This window comes from Moschus berezovskii, chromosome 8 (genome assembly GCF_049115385.1).
Source record: "Moschus berezovskii isolate FMDL1 chromosome 8, NW_MosBer_1.0, whole genome shotgun sequence".
Classification (NCBI taxonomy): Eukaryota; Metazoa; Chordata; class Mammalia; order Artiodactyla; family Moschidae; genus Moschus; species Moschus berezovskii.
The window spans coordinates 92075553-92089582 of NC_142467.1; the positions used below are offsets into that span (position 1 = coordinate 92075553).

A 14030-nucleotide genomic window follows, 5' to 3' on the forward strand; every position below is an offset into this window, starting at 1 on the left:
GGATTTGGGATGGGCAGTTCACAAGGCCTGGGTTTCGAATGGGGTCCTAGTCAGTTACCTGCAGCACGTGTGGTATGTGAGCCAATTGTGCATAATTGTGTGGTCTCAAGCGTGGGGTTGCCTGTACGTTGTGTGTCTGTGTGACCGCGGGTGTGCGTGGCTGTGTGTGTGACTACACTGTGAGATCCTGTATGATTTTGTGGGTGGTTGTGTGTGTGGACCCCCTTCCTAGTTTGCTTGTCTGGGAAGTGGGGATGGAGTCCCTGGGACCTCCCCAGGACACCACGTGTAGCTCTCATGTCCCACCAAATAGCCAGTCAGGTGTTCTGATTCATTGTGATCTGATCAGGTAAAGAGTCTGCCTGCAATAAGGGAGACCTAGGTTTGATACCTGGGTTGGGAAGATCCCTGGAGAAGGAAATGGCAACCCGCGCCAATACTCTTGCCTGGAAAATCCCATGGACAGAGGAGCCTGGCGGGCTGCAGTTCATAGGGTCACAAAGTCGGACACGACTGAGCCACTTCACTCTCCCCGTCTCTTAAGTGTTGCTGCTGATGCGCCTGCAGTGAGGGACTGGAGGGGCGGACCCCACAGGCCACCAGAGAGGAGATGTGTGTGTGTTTAAGGCAGGATTCTCAAAGTTCAGAGTGTAAAGTGTGGAACTGGAAGAGCCTCAGAGGGAGGCGAGCTGGGTGGCCTTTGGTTAAGTCTGGGCACCCCACATGGCACAGGATTCATGGAGAAAGGTCTGCTCCTGGCACCACAGACATGGGTGGCAGGAAAGAGACCCTGGGGGGAGCCCACAGCCACGCACAGGGAAGTGTGTCCCTCCTGAAGGAGGATGTGAAGGTCTGGGCATCTGCTTCCATCCGTGGAGCCCAGGAAAGAGAAACCAGCGGCAGGGAGGCAGGAAGTGCCTGTGGGTCTGTGGCTGGCTCCAGGGGAGCTGGGGCCTGGCCCCAGTCACTTCCTCCGCTCACCATCTCTCTTCCTGCCCTGGGGCACGGTTTAGAGCTCTCGGTCCCTGTCCCCACGGCTCACCTGCTCTACCTGACTGCAGGGTCCTGGGGAGCCGTGCCCATTTCGTGATGGAGACCCACCAACAGGGTGGGGGACATTCCTGAACTCCAAGAAGTGAGAGAAAGTGTGTGTGTGTGTGTCTGTGTGTGTGTGTAGGCAGGGGGTGGGGGAAGGAGACAGAGACCCCTAGAGAGACAGAGATACAGAGACGTGGAGAGGCAGAGATAGAGACAGATACAAAGAGACCCAGAGGGACAGAAAGAGGGAGAGAATGACAGAGGCAGACAGGAGCTGTCCCTTCAAGCCTGTGTCCTCATCTGTAAAGTGGGGATGATGCTGCCGGCCCCCTCCCCGTGGGGGTGCTGTGAGGCTGAATTAATTGACTTGAGGCTGTGAGCCCCACACAGATCTTAGACACGACCTTTCTGCTTCTCTTTGGTCACAAGCACATCCCATGGACGTAACAGTGGGACCAGGGAAACAGCTGTTCCCCATTATCTGAATACGCGTGGCTCTCAAGTCAAGTAGAGGGTAACATGTTCCGGGTGGCTGGCTCATGTCTACTTCAGGCTTTGCTGTTTTCCCCACTCCTCTATTAACTCAGAAAGTTGATTTCAGAATCCTGTTCATTGCAAAGATGGCACAGAGTATCCTGGTACACCCTTCACCCAGTGCCTCCTAGTGTTCAAACCTTGCGTTGCCATAGCATAGTGATCAAAACTAAGAAAGCTGACCTTAGGGACCATCCTGGAGCTTCCCAGGTGGCGCTAGTGGTAAAATACCCGCCTGCCAATGCCGGAGATGTAAAAGACCTGGGTTCGATCCCGTGGAGGATAGCATGGCAGTCCATTCCAGTATTCTTGCCCGGAGAATCCCATGGACAGACAGGAGCCTGACTGGCTGTATAGTCCATAGGGTCGCAGAGTCATACACGACTGAAGAGACTTATTATGCATGCCTTGGTGGACCAGGGGGTAAGACTCTGCACTCCCACTGCAGGGTGCATGGGTTCGATCCCTGGTTGGGGATACTGCATACTGTGCAGTGTGTCCAAAAGAAAAAAAAAATTGACATTAAAATGAACATAAACACTCGCAATCAATTTTGCCTAGATTTCCCTGGTTTTTGCACTAATGACCTTTTTTTGTTCTGGTATTTAATCTGAGATTTCCCACTGCACTGAGAACCTGTACTTGTTTTAACTATACAAGTCACAAGTGATTGAAAGTTTCTTTTTTTCATGTTTATGTCTATATCTTTTTCCCTGGGTGTCACCCGTGTTTATCAGCTCCTTGCCTCAACCGCCTCCCTGTACCCACAGGCTCCCTGATTCCTTTCCTCTGTGCACATTAAAAAGCTCCAAAAACATGAGATAGCATCAGCGCAAATAGTTCTCTCACAAACACCTCTTCCTATGAAAACCTAACAAAAAGTCCACAGACAAAAAGGAAAAAAAAAAAGACCAAGCTTATTAAATTTCCTAAAGGCTTGCTGAGTGAGTGATTTCATGAGGTTGGGGCAGTTGGGGAGGGGCAGTGTCCTGGCTGGACATGAGCCTGACAGCAGAGCCGGGTGGGGAGGAACAGGAGAGGTTGCAATGCAGATGGGAGAAGCCTGTTGCATAGGTCAGCGCTGGCTGCCGTGGAGGCAAAGAGGGAAGACCAATGGGATGCAAGACTGTCTTGGATGAGTGGCAAGAAAAAAAAGTTACACAGAGAGGTGGGCAAAGGATTGAGATTGAGGAGGGGAAGAAATGTAGGAGCCTGGGAGCAAAGCTGGGGTGAGGTTTGGGTTTTTGCTGAAGTTGGTTTTTTGGTTTTTTTTAATGTTTATTTTTTGGCTGCACCACAGGACTTGTGGGATTTTAGTTCCCTGACCAGGGATTGAACCTATACCTCCTGCATTAGAAGGGTAGGGTCCTAACCACTGGACCACCAGGGAAATCCCAAGGCTCTGCTAAGTTGACAGTTGACTGTGCTTGGAAAAAAGTGACCCCAAACCCCTTATTTCCTCTTCAGTTCAGTTCAGTCGCTCAGTCGTGTCCAACTCTTTGCAACCCCATGAATGGGGCTGAATTATGGTTTGAACTGACAAGATATAATTGGCTGTTAAAGACAAGCAAGGAGGGACTTCCCTGGTCATCCAGTGGTTAAGACTCTGTGCTCCCAATGCAGGGTGCCCTGGTTCCATCCCTGGTCAGGGAACTAGGTCTCACAGGCCAAATTAAAGATCCCACATACTTTAACTAAGACCTGGGGCAGCCAAATTTAAAAAAAAAACTCACAAGATGAAGATTCATGGCAGAATGGTGTGGAACACCAATAATACAATGTGTGGTTCCTGAGAAGGAAAACCAAAAGCCAGACAGAAAAGTCCTGGGGCTTGGAGTCTTGTGTATCAGTTCTCAGTGGCTGTGTAACAGATTCTCCCCAAAGTTCACACATGAAGACAAATGTTTCTTATTCTAATTTCTCTGGGCAAGAATTTGGGAGTGCTTTGTCTGGGGATTCTGGCTGAGAGTCCCTCTTAAGGTTGCTGTCTCTGAAGGCCTGATGGGGACAGGGGTTGGAGCTTCCAGGAGGCCCCTCACATGACTCCTCCCCAGCAGGACCTCCCATGGTGCTGCTTGAGCCTCCTTACTACATGGTGGCCAACTCCCCCAGAACAGGCAGGGGAGAGCCTCAGTGCCTTTTACAACCTACTCAGAGGTCTCAGGCCGTTGCTTTTGGTATTTTTATTCATTAGGCATGAGTCAAGTCTAGTCCACACTCTAAGGGAAGAGAATTGTTTAGTCACTAAGTCAAGTCCAACTCTTTGCAACCCCATGGACTGCAGCACACCAGGCTCCCTGTCCTTCACTATCTCCCGGAGTTTGCTCAAATTCATGTCCATTGAGTCGATGATGGCATCCAACCATCTCACCCTGTGTTGCCCCATCTCCTCCTGCCTTCAGTCTTTTCCAGCATCAAGGTCTTTCAAAATGAATCAGCTCTACACATCAGGGGGCCCAAGTATTGGAGCTTCAGCATCAGTCCTTCCAATGAATATTCAGGGAAGAGATTTAGGCTCCACCAAAGAGAAGAGTGGCAAGAAATCTGTGGACCTCCTTTAGAACCACAATCCCCCATGACCTTGGGCAAGTGTCCCAGTTCCTGTGTGCCTCTGTTTCCTCTTCAGTCAGAATACGCTGGTCTTGTAGGACGGTTGTGATCATAGATTAGATAACATATGTAATTATCATTTAGTGCAATGCCTGCCACATAGACTTCCCAGGTGGGCTTCCCAAGTGCAGCTAGTGGTAAAGCACACACCTGCCAATGCAGGAGACACAGGGGACGCAGGTTCAATCCCTGGGTTGGGAAGATCCCCTGGAGTAGGAACTGGCAACCCATTCCAGTATTCTCGCCTGGGAAAGAGGAGCATCATGGGCTGCAGTCCACGGGGCTACAAAGTTGGACACAACTGAGCGATTGAACACATACATCTGTCTGCCTTACATGCTTGCTGACTTACTGAAGGCGTTTCCCCAGTGCACTTCCATTCTCTTGAGAAATGATGTATCACCTGGAGCGATCAAACTAGAACTCCCTGGCACTTGAGGTCAGGGTGGAGAGTAGGATAACTTGCTTTCTTCGTACTTATTGGGCTGTGCTTGTTCTTGTCCTGACTCCCTTTCCAGTGCTCAGCCACTTCTTCCAAAGGGACTCCAGGTTCCACACCTCAGCAGATACCACCTTACCTTCTGCTGTCACTGGTGCAATTTGGTACCCTTTGGGAGAAAACACATCAGGGGATGCAGAGGGGAAGTGGAGGTAATGGCCTTGAGGGTGTAGACAAGCTCACTGGATAGAAGGCACAGACCGTGCAAAGCCCCTGGGGCAAGGCTGTGTCTGTGTGTGTGAGAAACAGGAGGCTGATGTGGCTGGAGCAGGAGGAGGGAGCTGAGGACGCACAGCAAAGAGTGGGTGGGGCTGGGTCATGAGGGGCTTATGCCCTGAGTGAGAGCCGCAGACGTCGAGGACGCAGCTCGGGTCAGGGTCTGGGAGCTCTCTGCTTAGCCCAGCGCAGAGGTAAAGAACCTGCCTGCCAAAGCAGGAGACATAAGAGACGTGGGTTCAGTCCCCAGGTTAGGAAGATCCCCTAGAGGAGGAAATGGCAACTCTCTCCAGCATTTTTGCCTTGAGAATCCCATGAACCAAGAAGTCTGGAAGGCTACAGTCCATGGGATTGCAGAGAGTTGAACACAAATGAAGTGGCTTAGCACACACAGAGGTGGTGCAGGTGGCCTAATCCTAGGTGCATTTTTAAAATATAAATTTTAATGGGTCTTTTTAAAAATGTGGACCATTAACAAATTATTTATTTTTGGCTGTGCTGGGTCTTTGTCACTGCGAGGGCTTTTCTCTAGTTGTGGCGAGTGGGTGCTACCCTCTAATTGTGGTGCGCAGGCTTCTCATTGCGGTGGCTTCTCCTGTTGCAGAGCGCAGGCTCTGAGGCACACAGGCTTCAGTAGCTGTGGCTCCTGGGCTCTCACTCACAGGACTGATTGTTGTGGTGTCTGGGCTTAGCTGCTCCAAGGCATGTGGGATCTTCCCAGATCAGGGATCGAACTCAAGTCTCCCGCATTGGCAGGCGGATTCTTTACCACTGAGCCACCAGGAATGCCCTAATGTGGACCGTTTTTAAAGTCTTTATTGAATTTGTTATGATGTTGCTTCTGTTTTATGTTTTGCTTTTTGGCTGCCAAGCATGTGGCATCTTAGCTCCCCAACCAGGGATCAACCCCAAGGCCCCCGCATTGGAAGGGGCAGTCCTGACCACTGGATCGCCAGGGAAATGCCCCAGGTGCATTTTTGGAGGAGGCAGTGACAGCATTATCAGGCAGACTGGATGGAGGCTGCGAGAAAGGCCTCAGGAGGACCTCAGGCATTGGTGGTCTGAGTGATGTTGAGCATGGAGTTTCTGTCTGAGGCGGGGAAACCTGGGAGAAACAGATATCCTTGGGGCTGAGAAGGGCTGTCAGTTGGGCGTGTGTCAGACCCAAGCCATTTGTCAGTCACTGGCCTGTGGTAACAAATAGCCATCAGTTTGGCAGCTTGAGGCGGCTCATGCCTATCATCTCCTGGTCTCTGTGGGTCAGGAGTCTGGGCATGGCTTAGCTGGGTCCCCTGCTCAGGGTCACACAAGGCTGTGGTCAGAAGGCTGGCTGGGCTGTGTTCTCATCTGAAGGCTGGACAGAGAAGGATCCACTTCCTAACTGGTGCAGGTGACCAAGGGTTTGGCTGGTGGGCACCCTCAGCTCCTAGAGGCACCCAGAGCACCTCCCCACACAGGTTCTTCGAATAAGCTCACCCTGTCAGCAGGCCAGCCAGTAAGGTCTTCAGTCTGCTAAGATAGGCGTCTTATATGATATAATTTAGTCCTGACAGTGATATCACGTCTGCCATATCCTACTGCCATTTTTTTCTTTTTGACCATGCAGCTCATGGGATCTGGTTCCCTGACCAGTGAAAGAGTGAAGTTCTAACCGTTGGACCACCAGGGAAGTCCCCATCTTGTTGTTCAGTTGCTAAGTCCGGCCTGACTTTTTGTGACCCCCATGAACTGCAGCACACCAGGCTTCCCTGTCTTTCACTATCTCCTGGAGTTTGTTCAAGTTCATATCCATTGAATCAACGATGCTATTTAGCCATCTCATCCTCTGCTGCCCTCTTCTCCTCCTGCCTTCAATCTTTCCCAGCATCAGAGTCTTTTCCCATGAGTCGGCTGTCTGCATCAGGTGGCCAAAGTATTGGAGCTTCAGCATCAGTCCTACCAGTGAATATTCAGGGTTGATTTCCTTAAGGATTGACTTAAGGATGGAACTTGTGTCTCCTCTTGACTCTCATGAGTCCCCATATCCTACTGCTTAGAAACTTAACACAAGTCCTGACCACACTCAAGGGGAGGTGATCACACAGGTGTGGGGATCACTTCAGGTCACCTGGAAGGAGGTTCTAGAAGCCAACTCAAGTGGGGCATTCAGAAGATAAATCTGGCCTGGAGCTTGGAGATGTCAGGGTGTTATTAAAACCATAGACTGGATGGGATCACGGGGCAAGGTGCACATCTGCAGGTAGTCCGTGAAAATATTTAATATTCTTTAAATGGTCTACCTTTTTCTTTTTTAAAATAACAGCTGTATGGAGATATAATTCACATTTCATAAAGTTCACAATGTAAACCAGTTCGGTGGTTTTGGATATTTTCACAAATATATGCAACCACCCCCACAATCAATTTTGGAACATTTTCTTTTTAAAAATGTTTATTTTTGCTTTTGACTTTGACTTGATTGCTGTGTGGGCTTTTCTCTAGTTGTGGCGAGCAGGGGCTACAGTTTAGTTGTGGTGCGAGGACTTGTCATTGCGATGGCCTCTAGAGCACAGTCTCTAAGAGTGCAGGGGCTCATTGTGGCTCACCGGCTTAGTTGCTCTGAGGCATGTGGGATCTTCCCAACCCAGGGATGGAACTTGTGTCTCCTGTGTTGGCAGGCAGATTCTCACCCATTGAACCACCAAGGAAGTCCCTAGAACATTTTCTTTTTTAACTTGTAAATCTACTTTTTAAACCTAAAAGCTTTTTGAAAATGAAAACTTAGTTGCTGACGTGCACAGACAGAAAACGCATAAGAGAGTGGAACTAAAAAACAAAACGACCGAGGAAAAAGTCAGACAGTGCTATTGAATCGTGACTGTCCTCGGGGGCCCAGACTAACGAACAGTAAGCAGGACCCTTACCTTGGGCCCAAAAGTTTAAGGGAATGCCAAGAAGCTCAAGATCAAGAGAAATGATATCACAGTGCAATAATGGACACACCCAGTGAATGCAAGAGAAAGCTTAAGAAGCAAAATATTAACATTGTAAGCAAAGATGACACACAGAGGGCTGGGATGGGGACGAAGAGAGAAAGGTGAGTGAGTGAGTGCAGTGTGGGAGCCTGCCTTTATGCAAAATGTTGCTGTTTGATTGGTCGTGGATTTCTTGGTGTTAATTTTGAGTTTTGATTTCAGAAAATACTATTGATCTTTAAGGGCTTCCCAGGTGGCACAAGTGGTAAAGAACCCGCTTACCAATGCAGGAGATGCAAGAGATATGGGTTCCATCTGTGGGTGGGGAAGACCCCCTGGAGGAGGGCATGGCAACTCACTCCAATATTCTTGCCTGGAGAATCCCCATGGACAGAGGAACCTAGTGGGTATAGTCCCTGCATGAAGTCACGAAGAGTTGGACATGACTGAGCATACGCATAGTTGATTTACAATGCTGTGTTAGTTTCAAGTGTACAGCAAAGTGACCCAGTTATAAATACACATATATCCACTGTTTTTTAGGTTCTGTTCCCATACAGGTCATTACAGAGTATTAAATGGAGTTCTCTGTGCTGTGCTGCTGCTGCTACGTCGCTTCAGTCATGTCCGACTCTGTGCAGCCCACCAGGCTCCGCCGTCCCTGGGATTTTCCAGGCAGGAGCACTGGAGTGGGTTGTCATTGCCTTCTCCGCTGTGCTGTACAGTAGGTCCTTATTAGTTAACCTATTTTCTGTGTAGTCATGTGTGTATATCTGTCCCTATCGATCTCATTGATGGAGGAGGTGATTGGTGTCCCTGAGGCTTGTTGTCTCATCACCCCAACCCCGCTCGGCCTGGCTCCTTCCCGGAGGCTCTGTACATGTGGTTCACTCTCGTTGGAACCAGGCTCTGGCAGGCATTTAGGAGGCACTGAGAACACACTGGCTTTACACTGAGCCACTTCACGGCACATCGGGAGGTTGGAAACAGACACTGTTCCTGCCTCATTCACAAGGACAGCTCAGTTTTGGGGGTACCCCTGGCTGAGCCCTTCCATGTGTGTGTGTGTGTTCAGTCGTGCCTGACTCTTTGAGACCGCATGGACTGTAGTCCACCAGGCTTCTCTATCCATGGGATTCTCCAAGCAAAAATAGTGGAGTGGGTTGCCGTGCCCTCCTCCAGGGGATCTTCCCGACCCAGAGATGAAACCTGCATCTCCTGCATTACCAAGAGCGCCACCTGGAAAGCTCAAGCCCTTCCTTGGGAACCCCCAGATGGCTCCAGACCCTCCCTGGCACATGAAGACAGAGGGGGGAGTAGGGTGACCAAATGTCCTGATTTCCAGGTTCAATCTGGAAGAGCCCCAGGTGACCTGGGGTGATTTGTCACCCCATATTGGTCACCCCATCATTGCCTTGGTGGGGCGAGAGTTGGGCTGTGGGATGACAATGGTTTATATTCCGGGGAGGGGGCTGATGCAGCTGCAGGCTCAGATGGAGACCTGGGTGCTGAGCTTCACAGTTTGGCTCTGCAGTCTCTGTGTTCTGATAGTAGATTCTACAGCTTTTTCCTATTTTTTGTTTTCTTTTTTTAACTTTTTTATTTTGGAGTCTAGATGATTGACAATATTTGGCTCAGTGGTAAAGAATTCACCTGCCAATGCAAGAGACTTAGGAGACTCGGGTTCAATCTCTGGGTTGAGAGGAGGAAATAGCAACCCACTCCAGTGTTCTTGCCTGGGAAATCCCATGGACAGAGGAGCCTGGCAGGCTACAGTCCAGGGGGTCGCAAAAAAGTCAGACACGACTGAACGACTATCACTAGTTGATTGAAATATTGTGTTAGTTTCAGGAGTACAGCAAAGTGACTCAGTAATACAAATGCATATACCTATTCTTTTCTAAACTCTTTCCGTTTAGGTTATTACATAGTACTGAGTACAGTTCCCTGCACTACACAGGAGGTCTTTGTTGGTTATCCATTCTATTTTTTAAAGTGTGTCGGTTTTTTTAATTGTACTAGAATTTATAATTTTACTTATTTTTGGCTGTGCTGGGTCTTCTCTAGTTGCAGTAAGCAGGGGCTACTCTCTAGTTGTGGTGCTCGGGCTTCTCATTGCAGTGGCTTCTCTTGTTGCAGAGCACGGGCTGTAGGGTTGAAGAATTCTGCAGTTGTGGCTCAGGGGCTTAGTTGCGGCTCGGCATGTGGGATCTTCCTGGACCAGGAATTGAACCCGTGTCCCCTGATTGGCAGGCAGATTTGCATCCACTGTATCACCAGGGAAGTCCACATGTATCTGTTCTTTTACACATTCTCTACCCATTTAGGTTGTTATATAATATTGAGCAGAGTTCCCTGTCCTCTACCATAGGTCCTTGTTGGTTATCCATTCTATTTTTAAAAAATATTATTTATTTGTTTGGCTGCACAAGGTCTTATTTGTGGCATGACGACTCTCAGTTTGGCACGTGGGATCTAGTTCCTTGACCAGAGATCACACTGGGGCCCCCTGCATTGGGACCATGGAGTCCCAGCCACTGGACCACCAGGGAAGTCCCCCATGTAGTCCAAATACAGCAGTGTGTGCGTGTCAGTCCTGAACTCCCTGACTATCCCTCCTCCCCAGCCCTTTCCTCCTCCGTCCCTGTGTCTGGGCTCTTGTTTCGGGTCTCAGAGCCAGTGCGGATCCTTTTGGAAGTTTTCAAGGATCATTTCTGTAACTGGGGATGGTGTCTCCCACCTACTCATTTCTCTTGCTTCACTGCCTCGGAGTCGTTCTTCAGATCTGCCTGGGGGGTTTTCACGTATCTCTCAAGCCCAGGTGGTAACTTATCCTCCAAAGTTGCTTTTAGAAAACTAAATTAGGCTTCATCCTGTCAAGGGTGCTCTCTCAGCCTGAGGTCACCGAGTGGAGCCAGCAGTCTCCTGTTCTCTCTTATCTTCCCTCCTTCTACTCCGCTTTTGTATTCCACGCCTAATCTTTGCAAAAAATAAAATGAAGCCAATTCTAGAAGATATTTGGCTGTCTGAGATTAGGGGCTCGAAGAATCTTCTTGGATCTTCCACCCCCTTTGCCTCCGTCCCCAGTGAAACACCTGCTTGTCCCAGCCAGGCTGTCTCCATTACATCTGAGTGAAAGGGAGGAGAGACATCCAAACAGCTTTGTTTTTTGGTCTACCCAGCCCCAAATAATTTGTCTAAGCTGACTTTTTAAAAAAATCCTAAATGGACTTTACATCTTTTTTTTTTTTGGCTGAACAGTGCAGTATATGGAATCTTAGTTCCCCAACCAGGATAGAACCCACGTCTCCCTTGCAGTAGAAGCACAGAGTCCTAACCACTGGACCACCAAGGAAGTTCCCTGGACTTTAAATCTTGCTGAGAACTTTATTTCAATTTAGAAATATGGGTATTTAGGGAAATCTGGGTTTCAAATGGACTTTACATGATGACTAAAGACAAAATTCACTGGCGATCAATCCCACCTTCAATTTTTATGCCTCAACATTATATGGAGAGGACTTCCTGGTGGTCCAGTGGCTAAGACTCTGTGCTCCCAGTGCAGGGTGCTGGGGTTTGATCCCTGGTCAGGGAACTAGATCCCGCATGCTGCAACTAAGACCTGGAGCAGCCGAATAAATAATTTAAAAAATTGTATAGAAGATAAAGCAGCCCAGAGATGTTGCAACTCGGAGGGTTTTGATCTACTTTTTGCAGAGTTAATCAGCAGTCACCCATTTCTCCTTTGGTAAAACTGTCAGCTTTTCACTTGAGCAATAAACACATTTTCAGGACTTCCCTGTTGGTCCAGTGGTTAAGACTCCACACTCCCAATTCAGGGGGTCCAGGTATAATCCCTGGTCAGGGAACTAGATCCCAGATGTTGCACCTAAGACCTGGTACAACCAAATAAATAAAACTTTAAAATATTTTTAAACAGTAAAGAAACAAACACATTTTCTGTGCCAACCATTTGCAAAGACTTGGCAGGGAGATGAGGTAAGGGACAGGTGTGGAGGGCCCAGGTCTGTCCTTGAGGAGTTGATGAGAGTCTGGAAATTTCTCTGAGCTGGGTGTACCCACCTGATACATCTTCACATCAGGTGGCCAAAGTATTGGTGCTTCAGCATCAGTCCTTCCAATGAATATTCAGGGTTGATTTCCTTTAGGATTGACTGGTTTGATCTCCTTACTGTTCAGTGGACTCTCAGGGGTCTCCTCCAGCACCACAGTTCAAAATCATCAATTTTTCTGTGCTCAGCCTTCTTTATGGTCCAGCTCTCACCTCTGTACATGACTACTAGAAAAATCATAGCTTTGACTAGATGGACCTTTGTCGGCCAAGTGATGTCTTTGCTTTTTAATATGCTGTCTAGGCTGGTCAAAGCTTTTCTTCCAAGGAGCAAAGCATCTTTTAATTTCATGGCTGCAGTCACTATCTGCAGTGATTTTGGAGCCCAAGAAAATAAGGTCTGTCACTCCTTCCATTTTTTCCCCATTTATTTGCCAGGAAGTAATGGGACTAGATGCCATGATCTTAGTTTTTTGAATGTTGAGTTTTAAGCCAGCTTTTTCATGGTCCTCTTTCACCTTCATCAAGAGGCTCTTTAGTTCCTCTTCATTTTCTGCCGTTAGGGTGGTATCTGCATATCTGAGGTTGTTGATATTTCTCCCAACAATCTTGATTCCAGCTTGTGATTCACCCAGCCTGGCTTTTCACATGATGTACTCTACATATAAGATAAATAAGCAGGGTGACAATATATAACCTTGAGGTACTGCTTTCCCAATTTTGGACCAGTCTGTTGTTCCATAACCAGTTCTACCTGTTGCTTCTTGACCTGCATACAGGTTTCTTGGGAGGTAGGTAAGGTGGTCTGGTATTTTCATCTCTTTAAGAACTTTCCACAGTTTGATGTGATCCACACAGTCAAAGGCTTTAGCATAGTCAATGAAGCAGAAATAGATGTTTTTTCTGAAATTCCCTTGCTTTTTCTATGATCCAGCAGATGTTGGCAATTTGATCTCTGGATCTTCTGCCTTATCTAAATTCAGCTTGAACATCTGAAGTTCTCAGTTCACATACTGTTGAAGCTTAGCTTGAAGGATTTTGAGCATTACTTTGTTAGCATGTGAAATGAGTACAATCGTGTGGTAGTCTGAGCATTCTTTGGCATTGCCCTTCTTTGGGATTGGAATGAAAATTGACCTTTTCCAGTCCTGTGGCCACTGCTGAGTTTTCTAAATTTGCTGGCTTATTGAGTGCAGCATTTTAACAGCATCATCTTTTAGGATTTGAAATAGCTCAGCTGGAATTCCATCAGCTCCACTGGTTTTGTTGGTAGTAATACTTTGTAAGGCCCATTTGACTTCATACTCCAGCAATCTGGCTCTGGGTGAGTGACCATACCATCGTGGTTGTCCAGGTCATAAAGACCTTTTTTGTACAGTTCTTCTGTGTATTCTTGCCACCTCTTCTTAATATCTTCTGCTTCTTTTAGGTTCCTACCATTTCTGTCCTTTGTTGTGCCCATCTTTGCATGAAATGTTCCCTTGGTATCTCAGTTTTCTTGAAGAGATTTCTAGTCTTTCCCATTCTACTGTTTTCTCTATTTCTTTGCATGTTCACTTAAGAAGATGGGTTTCTTATCTCCCCTTGCTATTCTCTGGAACTCTGCATTCAGATGGGTATATCTTTCCTTTTCTCCTTTGCCTTTTGCTTCTCTTCTTTTCTCAGCTATTTGCAAAGCCTCCTCAGACAACCATTTTGCCTTTTTGGTTTTCTTTCTCTTGGGGATAGTTTTGATCACCGCCTCCTATACAATGTTAGCGTACCTCTGTCCATGAGAGAGGTGGTACCAGAGAACTCAGGAGAAGAGGGGTGAGGGGTTTGTCGGGGGAGGATTCCCCCACCTCGGGGACACATTGAGCTGCAGGGGGAGATGTCCAGGTCCAGGGCAGTCCTGACTGAAGCTCCAGAGCAACTTGAGCTGGAAATTTCTGTTAATACTTGGAGGTTGTCAGTGGATAAGTGAGCCCTGGGCTCTCCTGGGGAGGAAGAAGGGCTTTTTCACAGACTGTGGCGTGTGTGCCACTTACAAATCATTTCACAGGCTTTATGTAGTGGCTGCTTATGCTGTCCATCAAGATTTTGCTCAAAAGGAGGCCAGTGAATGAGA

The 14030-nt window shown here is 48.0% G+C and overlaps 1 protein-coding gene across 1 annotated transcript in view; it reads left to right on the forward strand.

The window, feature by feature from the left end:
• TMPRSS9 (transmembrane serine protease 9) overlaps positions 1 to 14030 on the forward strand; it is a 54633-nt gene that overhangs the window by 459 nt on the left and 40144 nt on the right. The gene's annotated exons all lie outside the window — the stretch shown is intronic.